General features: G+C 36.7%; 1 pseudogene; it reads right to left on the bottom strand.

The window, feature by feature from the left end:
• Positions 1-335: 335 nt before the first annotated feature.
• On the bottom strand, positions 336-460 carry LOC132534529 (small nucleolar RNA SNORA70; annotated as a pseudogene).
• Positions 461-21,310: the final 20,850 nt, after the last annotated feature.

The following is a 21,310-nucleotide window of genomic DNA, read 5'->3' as shown; positions in this document are numbered from 1 at the left end:
AATTCAATGGGTTTCTTATAGTCTTAGAAAGAGTTAAAATATCAATAATTAATATTATTATAGCCAGGCTAGTTGGAAGGTTTGTTTTATATGATAATCCAATGGTTAGTTTCTATATTAATATATTTGACTTCACTATGCTTTGAACCTTTTTAATGGTATCTGAACCTCTTTGGATTTTAGATACTCACAAGGCCAAGAGGTCTTGGTCTGTCTGGCCTAAAGCTGTAGTTGAACCTGGCCCTGAGCAGGGCCAAAAGCACCTCGAGTCCCTGTCTGGAGCCTAAGGTTAGGGACAGCAGGAGGTCAGGCATAAAATGAACACAGAGCAGGAAGGCTATCTCCAGGGTCCCTTAGAGCAGCCTATACAAGCAACAGGCTGCACACACTACCCAGGAGGCTGCTGTTTGCAGCCACTGCACACCGGTGTGAAATAGGCTTCTAAGACAGATGTTTGCATAAAATATTTGCCACAAACATGGATATGCTTGCAACAAAAAAAGTATTTGGCCTGAATTGTTGAACGGAATCCTCACTTCTCTGCAGCCTTTGCCTATGCATCAGTACTGCTATGAGCCAGCATGTGTAGCAACTCCAAATTGTTTTTGTCTTGCCTGTGAATAGTTATTTGAACTACCTGTACTTGATAGCTACTTGTAGCTCTGCCCCCCCCCCATAGCAGTAGATCTTTGTTTGAAGAATTTATGCAAAAGTAAATTTTCACAAGCAGTGAAGCAGGTCTGCCAGTGTCTATCTTTCTCACCCCCTCTCTGTCTTCCCCATCTCTCTCCATTTCTCTCTGTCCTATATAACAACGAAAACAACAATAATAAGTACAACAATGAAACAACAAGGGCAACAAAAGAGAATAAATAAATATTTTTAAAAAGCACCTATATACTAACAATTAAAATAAGAATAAAACAAAGTCCAGTACATGTGACAAATTTGCTCCTGGGGAGCACAGTGAAGGGTTACAATTATGTCAGAATCACACAGATTCTGAACAGTAGGGTATTTCTTCAATCAATAAGAAGGGCCTATGTGTGAGAAAAAAAAAGAAAAGAGAAAAAATATTGGAAAATTGGGACCATGAAAAAAGAAATCAGTATTGCTTAATCAGAGAAGAAATGGTTCGAGGGAAACAATGGAAATTTCATCATATGAAGAACTATTTTATAGATGATGGGGTCCAGATGTTTCCCTGTCCCCTTAGTTCATGTAGAACTATGTGACAACAGAATTTTTAGGTTAATTATTGTGACTACACAGGCTGAAAAACCCCGAGATTGTTTATCAAGATATTTGTAGAGGAAGATTTATTCAGCCATGCAAATTGACATGGGGCCAGGTACCCAGAGGGCCTTATTAAAATTAAGCTTAAAAAAAACTGAAGATTTGATGGTCCCAAGCATCAAAGGCATACGTATATAGTTGAAATAAGCAGTTTTGTAAAGAAAGAAATTGTATATCTATATAGTGGAGATTATTTAGTATCATAACTCATCTATATCTGCAAATGCCTCATTTTTCTGTGGTGCATTTTTTTATGAGTTTCAGTAGTTTCAATTGAATACTTCATTAGTCTAGATCTTTAATAATACATTATCATTTGGCATAATAGGCAGGGCTCATTTCTAAGTAACATAATATATAAGGTCACATATAGACTTTTCAGCAATTTCTTAACAATACAGAATCACTGACACTGACATCTATAGAATAAACCCACTACTAGTAGCTTTTGATGAGAACTAGACATTGTGAAACATCTATTATTTCCCTTCACAAGAAATGGTCCCTTTCATAGTAAAAAAAATAAAAATAAAAAATAAAAAAGGTAGCCATTCAGAAGAAGCAATCTGTGTAAAATTTGAAGATGATATTCAGTTGAGTAAGTACATGCTTCGTTCATACTATAGTATTCAGAGAAAGATATAGCACCCAAAACATAAAAACAGAGACCAGTGAGGTGACTCATCTGGCAGAGAATCTGCTCTGCTTTCTTCACAGTCCAGGTTCAAGTCTCTTGCACACCACATGGGGATAATGAGAAGTGAGAGAAAGTTTTGGTGCTTTTATATCTCTCCTCTTTCTCTGTCTCCCTATCTCTCTAGTTTGTTTGTTTGTTTGACTTAGGAATTATTATTATTATTATTATTTAAGAAAGGATTAATTAACAAAACCATAGGGTAGGAGGGGTACAACTCCACACAATTCCCACCACCCAATCTCCATAACCCACCCCCTCCCATGATAGCTTTCCCATTCTCTATCCCTCTGGGACCCAGGGTCATTGAGGGTTGCAGAAGGTAGAAGGTCTGGCTTCTGTAATTGCTTCCCCGCTGAACATGGGCATTGACTGGTCGGTCCATACTCCCAGTCTGCCTCTCTCTTTCCCTAGTAGGGTGTGTCTCTGGGGAAGCTGAGCTCCAGGACACATTGGTGGGGTCTTCAATCCAGGGAAGCCTGGCCAGCATCCTGGTGGCATCTGGAACCTGGTGATTCAAAAGAGAGTTAACATACGAAGCCAAACAAATTGTTGAGCAATCTTGGACCCAAAGCTTGGAATAGTGGAGAGGAAGTGTTAGGGAGGTACTCACTGCAAATTCTAGTGTACTGCTTTCAGGTATATATTTTGCAGTAGTTTATGGATACGTGTGAACATAAGCTCTCTCTCACAGAAACTGGTGTATATCTAAGTTATGGGACTTTGTTAGAAAGTGAACTACCTGAGATGAAATTAGAGTGTACTATAAAAGGAAAGGTCTCACCCGAGTAAAGAAGCTGAAGGGTTGTCATTCCACATGTGAAGTCTCTGGACACAGTCTGAGGTTAAGCATGTTGAGGTGGCAATCATTGCGTTGGTTAGGTTGTGATCGGCGGATGCAATATTATTTGGTATGGATTGGGAGACGCATACGGGAAAGTGGGCCATATCCAAGGGTTCCAGGACTGGGGGAAGTAGGGGCTCTATAGTGGAGATGTGAGGTTCCTGCTGTCTTAGGGTTCAAAAAGACAATCGATAGTTAATGTCATCATCACATTATTTGTTAATTGGGTTAACTTTGAAAAGTCCTTTTGTTATGGTTTGCTGTACAGTATCCAGTATCTTGCTATAATAGCTGTGCTATTGGATGCTTCTAATCTATTTGGTCTAGGCTTTTGAGAGAGCCCGCATATCAAATACACAGCCTATATATTAAAAAGATTCAGTTTGTGTTTTGAAAAACTTTGAGACATACAATTGATTTTCCCCCTCTCATATTAATTAACTACTGATTTATATGTCTACATTTTGCTAGGAGTGTACATAAACACCATTCCCACCACCAAAAGACTGTGACCTATCCCTCCCACCCACTCCCACCCCCCACTGTCCCAGGAAGCTGCATGTCTACCCCTCACCACAGGGTTTTTACTTTGGTGCCCTACTTACAATTTGGTCAGGTCCTGCTTTTAGTTTCCCTTTCAGATCTTCTTAATTAACTTCTGTTGATGAGTAGGATCATCCCATACTCATATTTATCTTTCTGACTTAGCTCACTTAACATAATTCCTTCTAGCTCTGTCCAAGATGGGTCAGAGAAGGTGGGTTCATTGTTCTTGATAGCTGCATAGTATTCCATTGTGTATATATACCACAGCTTTCTCAGCCACTCATCTGTTGTTGGGCACCTGGGTTGCTTCCAGGTTTTAGCTATTATGAATTGTGCTGCTATACACATAGGAGTACACACCTCTTTTTGGTTGGGTGTTATGGAGTCCTTGGGGTATAACCCCAGGAGATGAATTACTGGATCATATGGAAGGTCCATGAAAAGATTGTTGGATAAGAGGGGTACAATACCACACAATTGCTATTACCAGAGTTCCATATCCATCCCCGCCACAGGAAGACTCACTATTCTTTATCTCTCTAGAAGTATGGACCAAGGATCTTTATGGGGTGCTGAAGGTGGGTGGTCTGGCTTCTGTAATTGCTTCTCCACTGGACATAGGTGGTGGCAGGTTAATCCATATTCCAAGCCTATTTTTATCTTTCCTTAGTGAGGTAGGGATCTGGAGAGGTGGGGTGCCAAGGACTGATCTGTGAGGTCATCTGCTCAGGGAAGTCAGGTTGGCATTGTGGTAGTATCTGCAACTTGGTAGCTGAAAAAGCATTAATATATAAAACAGAACAAACTGTTTAATAATCAGGAACCCAAAGGTAATAATATAGCAGGTGATTTGGGGTATTCATTTTGGAAAAAGCTAGAACTCTATTTTAGGTATTTTCCAACGGTTCCATGACTTGACTAATTTATGAATGGCTTGACAGCTAACATACAAGTGGGCTAAAGGTATTGTCTTGGGAGTTGGTGTCAGAGTTGGAAATAGAACTAGAAAGCTGGATCAGGGAAGAGAGTAGCTCATTAATATTGGAAAAGTATATAAATTTCATTAACTATAGACCCCATTATCTGATCTAGGGCCCATGTCTGTTCATATTCAGCATAGGAGACTGTATAACCTCTGCATCCCTATGGTCTGAGCTCAAATTCCATGGTCAAAGCTAGGAACAGTCTAGGTTGCACTCACTTCAGAGCCAATCTTCCTGGAGTAGCAGACTCTGTTGACCTAGCCTCCCAAAGAAGAGTGGGAAAGTCCCTACCATTGTTGTTCTATATGAATGTCCTATAGAGGCCCACAGGAGGGATTATGATGTTTCTTGTTGGTATGCTTCTAGTTCAGACAACAGTTTCTGATGGAGATGACCAGTGATGGTGTAGACAAGGATCTGTTAGAGTTCTAGACCCATTATATGTATGTGGGAATCCCAGGATTCCCTGAGTAGGGCCATGGATGATGGGATGGCCTGGTAGCAACTAAAAGGCCCATCATTAAAGTGTAATGTTCTCTTGCCATTACCCAGCTTCTGTAGTGCTTACTTTATCTGACATAGTTGGACTTAGAGTGACTAAAAGACATGAAATAGGAAGTAGGTGAGGAGGGTATCTAGGTCTAGGTAGAAACCATTTCATTAAGTACTTTATGGTGTCTTTTTTAGGTCTTTCTACTAGCTTCTACACTTACTGACCTATCTCTCTTTCTTTTCCCTTTTTTGATTAAGTGTCCTAGAATGGTGAAATCAATCATGCATAATGCCCTAGTGGTACCAGAAAACATAGAATTGGAAGGGCCAGGAGGTGGCACAGCTAATTGAGTACACATAATGCTATTCTTAAAGACACAGATTCAAACCCCCACTACCCACCTGCAGTAGGAATGCTTCATGAGTGGTGAAGCAGGTCTTAAGGTGTCTGAATTTTTCTCTACCTCTCTGTCTTCCACTCCTCTCTCAATTTCTCTCTGCCCTAAAGATTAAGACAGAAAAAAAGGAAAAAATAGCCATCAGGAACAGAGGATTTGTAGTGTTGGCACTGAACCCATTTAATAACCCTGGAATTCAGGAGGCAGAAAAAAAAATGTTGTGCATTAAATATTGCTATCGATGTTCAAAGTAACATTAAACAGATCTGCTTTTAACTTGGTAGAGTAAATCCCACCTCTAAAGCTACAAAGAAACTGTGGCTTCTGAAAAAAAGATGCAGAAAAAGGGGGGGGGTACTGTGAACCAGAAGAAATAGTTGAATCCCTGTGATCTACTTTTCAGAGTACAGGACATGCTAATTATTGTAGGACCACATGTCATTTTTGAGTTATGAATGTGTGGGATAAAATTAAATTAACATGGCAAAGATTTAAAACTGAATTCAGGTTTGAGGCAGTTGTACACCAATCAGAATAACTCTCAATTATGAATATAGGCGCACATACAAATAAGCATAGAGAAGACTTAAAAGAATGGGTTGGACATTTAAGCTGAAATAGTTCAGAGGCGAAGGGAATTATTTTACAGTCTGAATATATTAATTAGTCATTAAAAATATTTATAATCTCTAGAAAATTGTGACAGTACTAAACATCTACAGGATATAACATTTGCAACATCCAGAATGCATCCACTACTACACAGCACACAATTCAATAACAGCAAAGTTGTTCAACCTCAAGTGGAGAAAAATCCAGAGATTATTTAAATACTGGGCTCATCAGACATGTATTAAATCAGCTATTTTAAGTATACTGCATGACATGAAGAAAAAAGGCTCTTATGGATATTTCTGCTCTGCTAACAGGAATGTAAATTGGTCCAACCCTTGTGGAAAACATCTAGAGATTTCTCAGAACACTAGAAATGGACCTACTTCATTGATCTCTCAAAACACTAGAATTGACCTTACCTAGCAATGTCTCTCCTAGGGACTTAATCAAAAGAAATAAAAATATCTATCCGAAGAGATCTATGCATAACAAAATTCATAGTAACACAATCTGTAGTAACCTAAAGTAGGACTATGTGCACTTAACCAGGTGTGCCACCGCCCAGCCCCTGTAACCTAAATTTGAGAACAGACCAGATGCCCAAAAGCAAATGAGTGGCTTAAAAGGGTGGTATATGCATACTACACACACAAAATGAAATACTACTTCAGCTGTTAAAAATGATGAAATTGTCTCCTTTGCATCATCTTGGATGGAACTTCTTCTTCTAGCGTTTGCCCCTCTTTCGTAGCCAGTCAACAGCGTCAGGTTGAGCCTGATGTAAGTTTCGAGACCTCCTTTGAATCTGGAGAGGTGGCAGTCGTTGACTATGTGGGTCATAGTCTGTCTGGAGCCGCAGGGGCAGTTTGGGTCATCTCTGGCTCCCCAGCGATGGAACATAGAGGCACACCGGCCATGGCCTGTTTGATAGCGATTGAGGAGGGACCAATCATAACGTGCTAGGTCAAAGCCAGGTTGATGCTCGCAGGGGTCTGTGATGAGGTGTTTGTTCTTTACCTCAGCTGACTGCCAGCTCTGTTTCCAAGAGACTGGAACAGAGAAGTTCAGTGTAGGCATAGACTCTAAACGGATGGTTCCAGAAATGATCCTCATGGAGGAATATAATTTGGAATCGACCAAGTGAACATGGGGGCTACGGAACCATCCTGGGGCACAGTATTCTGCAGTGGAATAGCATAATGCCAGAGATGATGATTGTAGTGTGGAAGCGCTCGTGCCCCATGAGGAGCTGGCCAGTCTTGCAATGATGTGATTCCTCGTGCCCACCTTTGCTGCAGTTTCTATGAGATGTTCGTGAAATGACAGAGTGCGATCAAGAGTAATGCCAAGATAGACTGGCTGGGCTTCATGCCGGATTCTCGTATCGCCAAGCTGCACATTAAGCTCACGCGAGGCCGAGGCATGATGTAGATGGAAAACAGATGATACCATTTTTGCAGTGCTAGGGATTAGTCGCCATTTTTTACAGTAATCAGATATCAGAGACATGTCTTTCGTGAGTGTTTCCTCGAGGATGTCGAACTTGGATGCCTGAGTTGCACAGCAGATGTCATCGGCTGGAGCTTGAAGACATCATCTCAAGAGACATCAGCCATAATGAGAAGGGTAAATAGCAAATAATCTTACTTAGAGGTGAAACTTCATAAATATGGACAAAGGAGAAGAAAACAAAGTGAAACGAAGACAGGGTACATTCCACTGCGTCAAAGTGAAGGATACTGTGGAAGAACAAGGCAGAAGGGGCTGCAGAGAACATTGAGGTCTTGGTACGTGCTAATGCAAAGGTGCCCTCCGAGGCTGTGGTTGAGAGCATTCTGCCAGGGGAGATAATAAATTGTCCCCTTCTGCTAATGATTGCACTGTAAACCATGAAAAACCCTCACCCTCAATAGAAATAAGAAAAAAAGGTATTTAAGTCAGTAAAATCACAACATATTTAATACAAAATTAAAAACTATAAAATCAATCAAATAAAAAATTTAAGCTGAAAAGAATCATATCAGAAATAAAAACCCAAGGTCTGTAGTCAACGCGGAATAGAGATAATGGGAATAAGGATGTGAGCATAAAGTATATGTTCTTTAAACTGACCATCACCTCACAAACAGTATCAGTTTATCTAACACATATAATTGTGACATCCCAGGAGGACCTCTGAGAAGGAAAAAGGATCCAAACAGGAAAAAAAAAATATATATATGTATATTCAGAGTGGGGGTAGTTAGCATGATAGTTATGCAGAGAGACTCTCATGCCTGAGGTTCTGAAGTCCCAGGTTGAACTCCTGCACTACCATAAGCCAGTGCTGAGCAGTGCTCTGGTAAAATAAATAAAGAATAATAAATAAATAACAAAGGGAAAATAGTTTATTTTTTGTGACGGGCATTTATAAAAACTTATGTTGTCCTTAACTTAAACTTGAAAACCAAACATGTTATGCATTTTGTCATTACTGAAAGTCAGGTAATACAGTTGTCTTGAAAACAGATAGAAAAGTGAAACATTGCAAACAGGGAGACGAAGATTCAAAGGATCCTGGTTTTGTCATAAAAACATAAAGTAGTCAAACATCATGACATTAAAAATATAAGTACATCCACTTCTTAATTTCTTTCTGTAAACATACATTTCAGGGCTGGGAAGATAGGATAATAGTTAAGTAAAAAAAAAAAAAGTGCCTGAGACTCTATATTCCATGTTCAGTCCCCAACAATATCATAAACCAAAGCTGAGCAGGGCCCTGGTCTTTCCCTCTCTGTATCTCTCTTTTTAAATTAAGTTATGTGTGTTTTGTGTGTGTGTGTGTGTGTGTGTGTGTGTGTGTTGTGTATATTTTAGGAGAGGAAAGCTGACACTGCTTGGGGAGATGTATACCTGTGCCACTGTAGAAATAAACCTTTAAATCTATATTTATTTAATAAACTGATAAAAATGTATTTACTAAAGCAAAATGGAGACTTTGCAGGTAAAAAAAGGATGTGTAGTCATTATAACTGTTGAGTAGGAAATGCGAAAGGGTTTTCCTTAATATCATATTTAATTAATGTTAATGGTGATTTATAAGATTATAAGATAATAGGGGGTTCTAAATTCATGCCACTCTCACCACAAAAGTTATGTGACCCCCCAACAGTAACCAAAATAGTTCTCTCAAGAACATAGTCATAAGTTAACTATATGGTATTATTTTCTTTTTCCAAGGTTATGTGTTTCAATTCTCTATATTCTACTGATGAGTGAAACCATCCCATAATTGCCATTACTTAGAAATGCAAAAGGGTTTTCTTCAAGAAGAGATGCTAAAGAAAAATTTGAATCTTTAGGAAGAAGAATAATATAAATGATAAATAGCTGAGTAAATGTGAAATGATACTGTTTTAAGTTAAGCTATTTAAATTATGGAAGGTTCTTTAAAGCACCAATTATAACATTTCCTATGAAGTTCTTCAGTTTACAAGATGTATATTTGATAAAACTAATCTAAAGCCCATTGGGTATGATAGAGAGCTCTCTATATGGATTTAATATCCCCAAATTGTCTGAACTTGTAAACTATTGTTCTGTAAGCAATGAAATGTGGTGTGTGTGTGTGTGTGTGTGTGTGTGTGTGTGTATACATATATATATATATTCCCTTTTTTGTTGCCATTGTTGTTTTATTGTTGTAGTTATTAATGTTGTTATTGATGTCGTTGTTGGATAGGACAGAGAGAAATAGAGAGAAGAGGGGAAGACAGAGAGGGGAGAGAAAGATAAACACCTGCAGAGCTGTTTCACTGCTTGTGAAATGACTCCCCAGCAGGTGGGGAGCCAGGGGCTCGAACCAGGATCCTTATGCTAGTCTTTGTGCTTTGTGACACCTGCGTTTAACCCACTGCGCTACCATCCGACTCCTATGCCTGTATATTTTAATACATGGGAGGATCTCTCTTGAACTAATTCTGTCCCACACATGCGTCTGTATGTAGCCAAAGTTAATATTTAAATGAAAATATTGGAAATATTCAGATATGGCCAGAAAGATAGTTTAACCTACAAAGGGAACAACTTTGTGATGAACAAAATTCAGGTTCCAGTCTGATCCCTGCCAGATAGTGGGAAGTTTCTGAAGTGGGGTGACTTTTCCCTGTCTGTTTATCTGTTCCTGTCTCTACCTGAAAAATTCAAACTCAGCACCTGGCTGAGTGCACAGCTTACAGTGCACAAAGACCCCAGTTCGAGTCCCTGTCCCCCACTTTCAGTGGGGAAATTCCTCTAGTGGTGAATCAATTCTGCAGGTGTCTCTCTGTCTCCTCTCCTCTCACAACTTATCTCTGTCACTATCCAAAATAAAGAAATATTTTTAAAAATTAAAAAATAGAAATGATGAAATCTTTATATAAAGAAATTGTTGCATGCACAGCAATACCAAGCATAAGAAACTCAGTAATTTACTATCAGATAAAATAGACTTTGACAAAGTAATAAGAGAGAACAAGAGGACAATTTCATACTTAAGAATATATGAGAATTATCAGTTATTATGTACCTAAAGCAGTTTCAAAATAGATCAAGCAAAATGGAAATGATTAAATGAAAAATAATCAGTTGTACAATCCTGGGAGAGAATTTTAACACACAGACACTTCCATGGCTTGTGTGCTAATCTTTTGTACTGAAGGAATATGCTTAGAAAAGACTGGACATGTGTAAAAGATAATAAAGATAGCTATTGGGGCAAAACAAAAGTCATTCCACCCATGTGAAAGAGACTGAATAATATTTAAGATGGGAAGTGTGGAAAAAAATTGTAAGCCAACTCAGAAATAGATTAGTTAACAGTACTCAAAAAAATGGCATCAATCAACTAGGTTATCTGGAGATAAATACATGCTTTTTTGCATCTAATTATGTTACAGTGCTCCTTCCTATTATGTTTTTATTACTGCAATATTTCAGTAATTCATAAAGCTGAATATAAGTGTAAATAAATTTATTCTTTGTGATATCATCTGAAGAGTAATATAAAATATTCCTCTATCATTAGTTTTTATTTTTGAGATTAGATATATCTAATTAAGTGTCAGATATTTCAAAATGTATGGCACAAAATATTACTATATAAAATAACACAGAATCTAAGACTATGGTTAATGGAATAGACTGGAAATGAAAATGTTAGCTGAATAAAAAATTCTTTATACTAAAATTTAAGAGTGTAAGGATTTTCTAATACTTGTAAATTTTCGTGTATTTAAAGCTAAATTATTTTTGTTATAAGTATCTTTAATATCTTAAATATTTTCATCAGATCAGAATGACAAATTATTTTATTATATATCATATTTTATGAGGGTGAGATGTACTAGCATTTAATTTGGAGGAACACACCTTCATGACAACAATCCTATAAATCAACATTTCCTTAATAAAGTGTATTTGAAATTGAAAAATAAAATTATATACTCCAAGATATTTAACACACATACATAGAGAGAGAGAGAGAGAGAGAGAGAGAGAAACAAGTCCTTCTCTAGTGTTTTTTAAGTGCTTTCTATATAACAAGTATTTTAGTGAGTTTTATCTTAAGTATGACTATAACTGTGATGAGTATTGGTTGATAATTTTGGTGATTTAGTTTCCAAGTCAAAACGTCATTTTATGTTGCTAATAAATAGGCATAATTATTAACTTATTCAACATTATGTACAAAAGACGTATCATTTATTATTTGGTAAAACTCCAGTACTCCTGGGCTGGGTGGTAGCACAGCGGGTTAAGCAGGTCTGCATGTGTCTTTCTCTCCCCTTCTCTGTCTTCCCCTCCTTTCTCCAGTTCTCTCTGTCTTATCCAACAAGGAACGACATAAACAACAACAATAATAACCACAACAAGGCTATAACAACAAGGGCAACAAAAGGGGAAAAAAATGGCCTCCAGGAGCAGTGGATTCATGGTACAGGCACTGAGCCCAGCAATAACCCTGGAGACAAACAAAAGAAAAACAACTTCAGTACTCTTCTTAGCATAAAGAAATGGCAGTGTGTAAGGTGGCCACTGGAGTGGTTTCCATGTAAAGAATCATGTGCAGCCACAAAATCAATTTCTTTCCAATTACTACCATATAATATTAGGATATAACTTTTAATAACAAAGTGTACAATTACGATAGTTTGTCAAATGGAGCATAAAAATAAATCCAAACTATGTGTAATTGCTTCATTTTTATCCATGTGCTATGCCATGCACCAGAGTCATTTGGTTCCTAAATATCATCCATTCTGCATGCCAGGTGTTGTGAACTGAGATTCTTTGTCATGTTCACTATCCAAAGCCATAAAATAAAATAAAAATAACAACCACTGGATGGACATCTTAACAACGTATCTATTTCACTGATGGATGATATAGAAAAGAGGCAGGAGGGAGTCAGTTGGTAGCGCACGTGGCAGTTGGTTTAAGCGCACATGGCGCAAGGACCAGTGTAAGGATCCCTGTCGGAGCCCCCAGGTCCCCACCTACAGGGGAGCTGCTTCACCAGAGGTGAAGCAGGTCTGGTCTTTCTCTGCCCCTCTCTGACTTCCCCTCCTCTCTTCATTTCTCTCTGTTCTATCCAACAACAACAACAACAACAACATCAATAATGACTACAACAATAAAACAACAAGGGCAACAAAAGGGAATAAATAAATAAATGTTTTAAAAAAGAAAAGAAAAATGGCAGGAATACAACCTTAGATGACATTGGTGACTCAGAAAACTAACATTTATAACAGTGTTAATAATATAATTTTTTAGGCCTGTACTTTCCTCAGATTCTTTAGTACAATATCTTCTCTAACACTAGATGCAGTTTCATATTACTGAAGAATTGGGACTATTTAACGATGCCAATTTCTTGTGATTGACAGTTGTTAATAAGAGATTGAGAAGGGATAACTCTACTGCAAATTTCCTTTCACTTAGTTTCTTAGATTCAATTGAGGTAGAAGGCACATTTATTTAAAATAAAGGCAAGAAAATAGAAATCAGCATGATCATCTTCTGACATTTCAGTAGTATCCTACTCATAGATATCTATTATTAATTATTGAGAATTCTTGAGTTTTCCCTTGCCCTCAGTTCATACTACCAGTCCTGGGAAGTGTTAGTTTCTTACCAGGAATTTTCTTTGGTATTTCCCTCAGAATATTTCATAATGAACAGAAATCAAAAGTCCCTATGTTAATAACTACATTATGCATGTCTTTTTAAAATTTATTTTATTTATTTATTCCCTTTTGTTGCCCTTATTGTTTTATTGTTGTAGTTATTATTGTTGTTGTCATTGTTGGATAGGACAGAGAGAAATGGAGAGAGGAGGGGAAGACAGAGAGGAGGAGAGAAAGATAGACACCTGCAACCTGCTTCACCGCCTGTGAAGCGACTCCCCTGCCGGTGGGGAGCCGGGGTTCAAACCGGGATCCTTATGCTGGTCCTTGTGCTTTGCGCCACCTGCGCTTAACCCACTGCGCTACAGCCCGACTCCCCCTTGCATGTCTTTTTTAATATTCTATTTTTGAAATAAAATTCACAGTGGTAATTTAAAGTGAATGGATTACTCATGTACTGTATATCTAATTCAGATTTATAGGGATATTAAAAGCAAAATATCTACTATATTTTTATCATGTGAATTGAATAGCTAGAGACGTAAAATGTTAGTCATAAAAGTTACAGTGGCTATCATTTAAAAAGTTACTATTATGTTATACAGTTTGTATGTATTTACTCTAATTTTCACAATGACTTTTCAATAAGGATAAATGGGCTTATCTCTATTTTACAAATGAGAAAATTAATCATAAGAAGAACTTAAGCAATTTGCTTTAATGCATATCATTATGTAGCAGTATAATCACAATTTACCTAATTTTATCTCTTTTCAAACCCTGTCTAAATTATATTGTATCATATGCTTCTATAACAGAATTTATAAGGTATACATACTTTATATATACTCTTTTTTTTTTTTGCCTCCAGGGTTATTGCTGGGTCTTGGTGCCTGAACTATAAATCCACTGCTTCTGGAAGCCGCCATTTTCCCCATTTTGTTGTTGTTGTTGTTGTTATTGCTGTTGGATAGGACAGACAGAAATCGAGAGAGGAGGGGATGACAGAGGGGTGAAGAGAAAAATAAACACCTGCAGACCTGCTTCACCTCTTGTGAAGCGACCCCTCTGCAGGTAGGAAGCTTTGAGCTCAAAACCAGAATCCTTAGGTCGGTCTTTGTACTTCATATGATGTGTGCTTAACCTGGTGTGCTATATATTCTTTATATGAAGTGTTGCATAATATATAGAAAGAATATTATGCTGTATGGGGAGTATATTATATGTAATGTATATGCAGTGTTATATAACTGATATAGAGAGCACTATACCATTCTACTATATCAAGAGGAATATATATTACCTAATATGCAATATTTTCACAGATAAATATGTTCATAGTATTAAGCATAGATCAATTATAAATTAAAATTTGACAAACGTGATTATTAAAATATGGTCCTAAAATTGTCAATTTATAGTGTAGAAGAATACATATATAAATACATGTGGAGGAAGATAGTCCTTACAAATCTTGCACATACTTTGTTTTAGCTAACTTTGCATATATGTAGAAATAAACTTATAACTGTCAAATACTAAACTTCTCATAGCATACACATACAAGTATGTGTGTATACTCTTTATATATTACATGTCTTTTTGATATACAAATATCAAAATTATAACTTTGTTTTATATAATTAATAATGGTTATATGAGCCATACTTACGTATGAACCAGATGTAATGATTCCATTATAAAATGTTTCAGAATTCTCAAATGCTAAGTTTATAACAGGTATTTAAAATATTACCTTTTTGATCATTAAAATATCTTCCTTTTTGTTGTTCACTAGTGCTTCACTACTCTGGGCTGACAAATAGAAAGAAAGAGAAATAGAGAGAGAAAGACACCAGAGCACTTAATCTTCCCAGTGTGATGGGGTCAGGCTTGAACCTGGGCACACAAATAGCAAAGCAAGAATCTTTCCAGGTGAACTATCTTGTAAATATGAAGATATCTCTTGCTACTATTTTAGCATTTAAATTCTGCTACACAAGACACAACCTGGTCATGTGCTCTTTGTATTAAGATGGACCAAAAAGCTAAAAACATTCAGTAGGACTTGTATGATTTTGACATCTATATTCTGTTCCTTTTTTGATGACAAAGACAATATTTCTATTTCTGTAGTTATAGTTCCTCTGTAACTCAAAATTTACATGGTACCAAGATTACTAATAAAAGTGATTCATTTTTCTTTTCTCTTCTCTTTTCTTTTTCCTTTCATTTTATGAGGGAGTTAATGTTATACTGTGCAGTCAACTGACATATGCATACAATTTAATTATGTACCAGACCCTTCCCCCAGATTTTCTTCCTCTCTTCTCTTTCTTTCCTTCTTAAGAGTCCTTTGCTTTGGTGTTAAACATCCAGTTCATGTTTAACTTTGTGCTCTTCATCCCCATCTCTACTTTATTAAGTCCTGCTAATAAATGAGATCATTTGATATCTGTCCTCTTTCTGGGTTATCTCACCGAACATGGTTTCCTCAAATTTCATCCAAGAGGATTCAAAGGAGACAACTTCATAATTTTCAATATCTGAGTAGTATTCCATTATGTATATATACCACAATTTTGTTGGACATCTGCATTGTTTCCAGTTCTGATTATTACAAAGTATACTGCTGTAAACATAGGTATGCATAGATCTATTCTGATAGGTGCTTCTGTCTCCTTTGGGTAAATCCCCAAAAGAAGAATTACTGGATTATAGAGTAGGTCTATTCCTAGTGTTCCAAATTGCTTTCTACCATAGTTAGATCATTTTACTCTTCCTATCAGAAGTGCAGAAGTGTCACTTCCTCTCCAACATTTGTCCTTTCTCATGAATTATATTATTACAGGTGTACATTCCATTTTCTTAATTTAATTAATGGCTTAAAATGATCACTCGTTTTATTTCTTGTCCGAATCATGATTTTTTTTTCTTCTTAAATAGATTTTTTTCCTAAAAAATTCTATTTTTTCCAGTGGAATTACAATAATGAATTGTTTACAAATTTATATCTTCTCAACTATTTTATATTCTGCGCATTCTCTTAGTCTGATTATTTTCCACTATTTTCTACAACATTGTTTCAAACAATAATTTTTTTCCTAGACCTGATATTTTGTATCTACTTTACAAGATAAAATACCATTGTTCTTGAGATCATAGATCTTCCTATATATTACTATATACCCTCTTGTTTATGAATTGTAGTTTCTACAATATTATTTGAAATGAAATATTTTACAAATCTAATGATGCTCTGAAAGTTCTCTTATGTATGACAGTTCTGCTGAGTATGAAATACATTTATTTTATTTAAAAATATTTATAGAATCCATGCATACTCTATTAGAATTCAATTTTGTGAAATTTGGTACCACTTCTATTTTGTTCATTGAATTTAAAGTTTTTTTCTTTGTTAAGAAATTATAACTCTTTTCTTTTATGACTTAGTGGGTATTTAGTGAAACTCCCTAAATTAGAGATGGACTTTTTAATTCTTTTATTTATTTATGTATTCCCTTTTTTTACCCTTGTAGTTTATTGTTGTAGTTGTTATTGATGTCATCATTGTTGGATAGGACAGAGAGAAATGGAGAAAGCAGGGGAAGACAGAGAGGAGGAGAGAAAGACAGACATCTGCAGACCTGCTTCACCACCTGTGAAGCGACTCCCCTGCAGGTGGGGCGCCGGGGGCTTGAACCTGGATCCTTATGCAGGTCCTTGCACTTTGCGCCACATGCACTTAACCCGCTGAGCTACCGCCTGACTCCTGGACTTTTTAATTCTTGTAAATATTCCATTCTATTCATTGTCTCATGATGAACTCTTTACTCTGTTAATATGACATTGGAACTCTTTCAATATAATCTAATAAGTTAAATTTGAGTTTTTTTCTTATTTATAAGTGACATGTTTACTCTTACCATTTAAGTTTTTCTGCTTAATGTATTTGCTTTCTACTTGGTAGGTTTTTGTATATATTTGGACAATCTTGGCAGCTCATTGATAGCTAAGATTTAAAAATTGGGTAGTTTGTGTAAATTGCCTTTGTTATTTTGTAACTGATGATGCCTGTTCACCCATAAGTAACAGGTATGTTTCATGGTAGTATCAACCTTTGCTTGGAACTGAAGAAAAACATTGCAACCCTTGAACCTCGAGACCACGTATTGCAATTTGCATAAAGGAGGCTTTGAACATGGGGGGAACACTAAATGTTTTAGCTATTTATATGATAAATTTGTTTATGTCTGTACTCACTTATGCTTTACCTGGAGACTTAACATCAAGCTGCTTCCTTCTATGCAAAGATATGTGAGTGTAGGAGGATACTAATTTTTCCCTCTCTAGGTCTTAAACTAAGGTCCCTCTTTTTAGCTCTATTTTTACTCCTGTTCTTTATCATATCTAAAAATTATACTTTAAGTCCCTCTAGGTTCTGACAGAAATGTAAACTTGTCTCAGTTTGGGTTCTGGGTTATGGCATCCTCTCATCTATGTAATTCAAGTTGTTTAAGCAGAAACGCCTATCTGTTGGTTACTATCTCTACCAGCTCTTCATCATTATGAGTTAATCCGTTTTATTTATCAGTACATGGACTCCACTGGCAGTGGTTTGAAGTATATGAAACAAACATCTGTCCTTTTATCTTGATATAGTAGATCTCTGATATAAAACCAAATGACAAATTTTCAAATCATAGTTACTCACTACTACATTGCTTATATACAATGAAGAAAATAGTGTGGCTAACATTTTCCCCACTTCTCCCCCTTCCTTCATTATTATAACTTATCTCAGTTGCTTGTTAAAATTTAAGTCACAAAGTAGACAGCCTTCACATTTATTTTGTTTCAAATTGTGTAATTCATGTTAATGAAGCTTATGGAATTTCTTAGTTTTCATATTTATAATTAAAAAATAATTTTTTAGTTTTCAAATAATTTTAATGTCTATTTTTAAAATTTAGTCATTTGCTTCTTTTTTTAAAAAAATTATATATATTTATTTATTTATTTTTCCCTTTTGTTGCCCTTGTTGTTTAACATTGTTGTGGTTATTGATCCTGTTGTTGGATAGGACAGAGAGAAATGGAGAGAGATGGAGAAGACAGAGAGGGGGAGAGAAAGATAGTCACCATCAGACCTGCTTCATGGCTTGTGAAGCGACTCCCCTGTAGGTGGGGAGCCAGGGGCTGGAACCGGGATCCTTATGCCAGTCCTTGCACTTTGTGCCACGTGCGCTTAACCCGTGCGCCACCACCCAACTCCCAGTCATTTGCTTCTCAAGAGAGAAATAAAAATGAGAGATGACAGAGTGACAACACGACACAGTTGTTCTTTAGTGGTGCAAGGAATTAAACTTGCTGCCTGTAGGATTTAAGATTTGCAAGTTAGCCTTCTAAGAGAGTGAGGTATCGCCCTAAGCCTCATTTATTATTGCTTTAAATACAATGGAAAGCTGATGTTGTATGAGAAAGTTCATCAATGTTATAAATTCTGCATCATTATGGGTTAAATAACAAAACTAATATCTAAATATAGATCATCTTTTCTGATATATTAGCTATATTCTGTGAACCCAGTATCTGGCACATAGTGTGAGATAATATCTGTTAACTATATGATGCTAAATTGACTGCCTCCTGTATTTTAGAATCTGGCACCAGGTTTTACAACAACAGTATATGTTGCAGTAATGTTTTTAATCAAGTTAATAATATAGTTATTATTATTTAGGAGCATATTAAATACTTCCTTGAAATTTACAAAGGGATGATATCTAATACTTCTCCCAGAAAGAACACTATGAGTATCACCAAGGCACTGACATAAATATATAGGGTCCAATTTGTGGAAATATGATTATATTGTTTCAAATATGTCAACGTGGAGAAATTAGATCCTTACTTAAATAACAAAAGGGGAAATTATATCAAATAGACATTGGAATAAAAGCCAATTATAGTTACCATGAATTAAATTATCTTATTTGGCAGAATAACCATATTTTCTAAGCTGTTATGGTTCTTAAGTATGTGTAAATTGTGCAGGTATTCTGGGCCTCTCTACTTGTCATAGAATCATGGTTTAAGCTCATTAAAATGTTACATTGCCTATGGAATATTTATGCTATATTTATAACTCTTAACTGTTCAATAAAACATTGTTATTACTTATAAAAATATTTTTTGTATAAATCTTCATGGTTCTGATGGCTCTGCATTCTACTTCTTGTCATAAGAGCTCTCTGATTACTTTCATTTCTTCTTCTTCATGCTGATGTTCTTCCTTTTCTTCCCCTTCATCATCATCATTATTATCATCATCATCTTATTATTATTATTATTAATTTTATTGCTACCAAGGTTATTGCTGTGGCTCAATGTTGCTACTACAAAGTCACTGATCCAGGCAACCATTCTTTTCTTATTTTTGTCTTTCTTTTTAAATTTTATTTGATAGGACAGAGACAAATTGAGAAAGGAGGGGGAAATAGAGAGAGAGAAAGAAAAAGATACCTGCAAACCTGCTTCACCAACCATGAAGGGCACTGGGGACTTGAACACAGATTCTTGTTCATGACAGTTCTCAACCACATGTGCAACTACCTGGCTCCCTCAGTATTATTTTTCTTTCTTAATACAGGTTTTTATGTACTAGTATTTCAAAATCTTCATGGGGAAAAAAGAAACACTTCAGCACAGCTCCACCATGCATGGAATTACCATGATGCTGTCTGTAGTGTACCAGAAAACCTCTCTTCTCTTTCGCTTTCTCCTTCTCCTTCTCCTTCTCCTTCCCCTTCCCCTTCCCCTTCTCCTTCTTCTCCTTCTTTTCCTTCTCCTCATCCTCCTCTTCCTCCTCTTCCTCCTCCTCCTCCTCCTCCTCCTCCTCCTCCTCCTCCTCCTCCTCCTCCTCCTTCTTCTTCTCTCCTCTCTCACTCTTCTTTTTCTTTTTTGGCCACCACCAGGGCTGCACTATTCTGAAATGAATTTTTTCAGAGACAAAGAGACAGAGAATGAGAGTGAAAGAAAACAAAATTCTGAAGTTTCTTCTAGAGTGGATGGGGCTGATCTCAAACCTGGTTCTGGCATGCCACAGAGCTGTGCACTGGGGGCCTGTAGTGCAGCAGGTTAAGCTCACAGGACACAAAGTGCAAGAATTGCAATAAAGATCCTGGTTTGAGCCCCCTGCTCCTCACCTGCAGGGGGGTCACTTCACGGGTGGCGAAGCAGATCTGCAAGCGTTTATCTTTCTCTCCCTCTCTCTGTCTTCCCCTCCTCTCTGTCCTATCCAACAACAACAGAAGCAATTCCAACAATAACAACAGGGGTAACAAAATGGAAAAAACGCCCTCCAGGAGCAGTGGATTCGAGAAAAAAAAAAAAAAAGCAAAAAAAGTTGTGCACTATCCAAAGTGAGCTCTTTTGCCAGACTAAAAGTAAAATGCCAAGGATAAAATACATCAGTGGTCACATGGTGTGAGAGGAGGTAAAACATGCAAAGAGGGATACAGACATATTGATTTTAAGTGCTGTACATCTGGAATTTACATAATATTACATCAAAAGAAGATAGACTTGGGGGGAAGCAGGTGGTGGCACACCTGGCTAAATGCACATTTTGCAATGCACAAAGACTTAAGTTTAAACTCCTGGGCCCCACCTGCAGGGGGAAAGCTTCACACGTGGTGAAGGGTGGTGCATGTGTCTCTCCATCTCCCTTTCTATCTCGCCTTCTCTCAATTTCTCTCTGTTTGTATCCAATAATACATACATGAACATATTAAAAAGGTGATTTTTTTAATTCTGAAAATTAAAAGAAACACATGATCAGTGTATACATGCAAAAATGTTCTTGTGTTTTCCTAATTGACAAGACAATCCCATTCATGTGATTTTTATAAAGTCAGTGATAGCTTATATTTAGCCAAAACTTTCTGTACCCCAAGCACTTCATTATGCTCAGTATGTTCCTTAGAGGATAGGATCCTCATGCCCAATGTGAGACAGATTCAGTTTTCACATATATTTTGGAAAAGTTGAAATCTCCAGAGCATAGTGGGTAATTTGTCTGATGTCACACTTGAAGCTTCAGATCTTGTTTTAAAACTCATGTTCATAAAATCAGTTCTTTCCTGGCTTTGCACCTTTTGAAGATCATGTTCTTTAGAGAAGTAGTCCCCAGTCGAAGGTCTTCAGTTTGCTGTGGACAATTGCTATCTAGCCTGTATGGCATAACTATTTGTGAATAAAGGTATTAATGAATTTTCCAAAAGCCATGGT

Source organism: Erinaceus europaeus, chromosome 18 (assembly GCF_950295315.1).
Source record: "Erinaceus europaeus chromosome 18, mEriEur2.1, whole genome shotgun sequence".
NCBI lineage: Eukaryota > Metazoa > Chordata > Mammalia > Eulipotyphla > Erinaceidae > Erinaceus > Erinaceus europaeus.
Note: the sequence above shows the minus strand (reverse complement) of the source record. Positions and strands in the feature narration are given on the sequence as shown.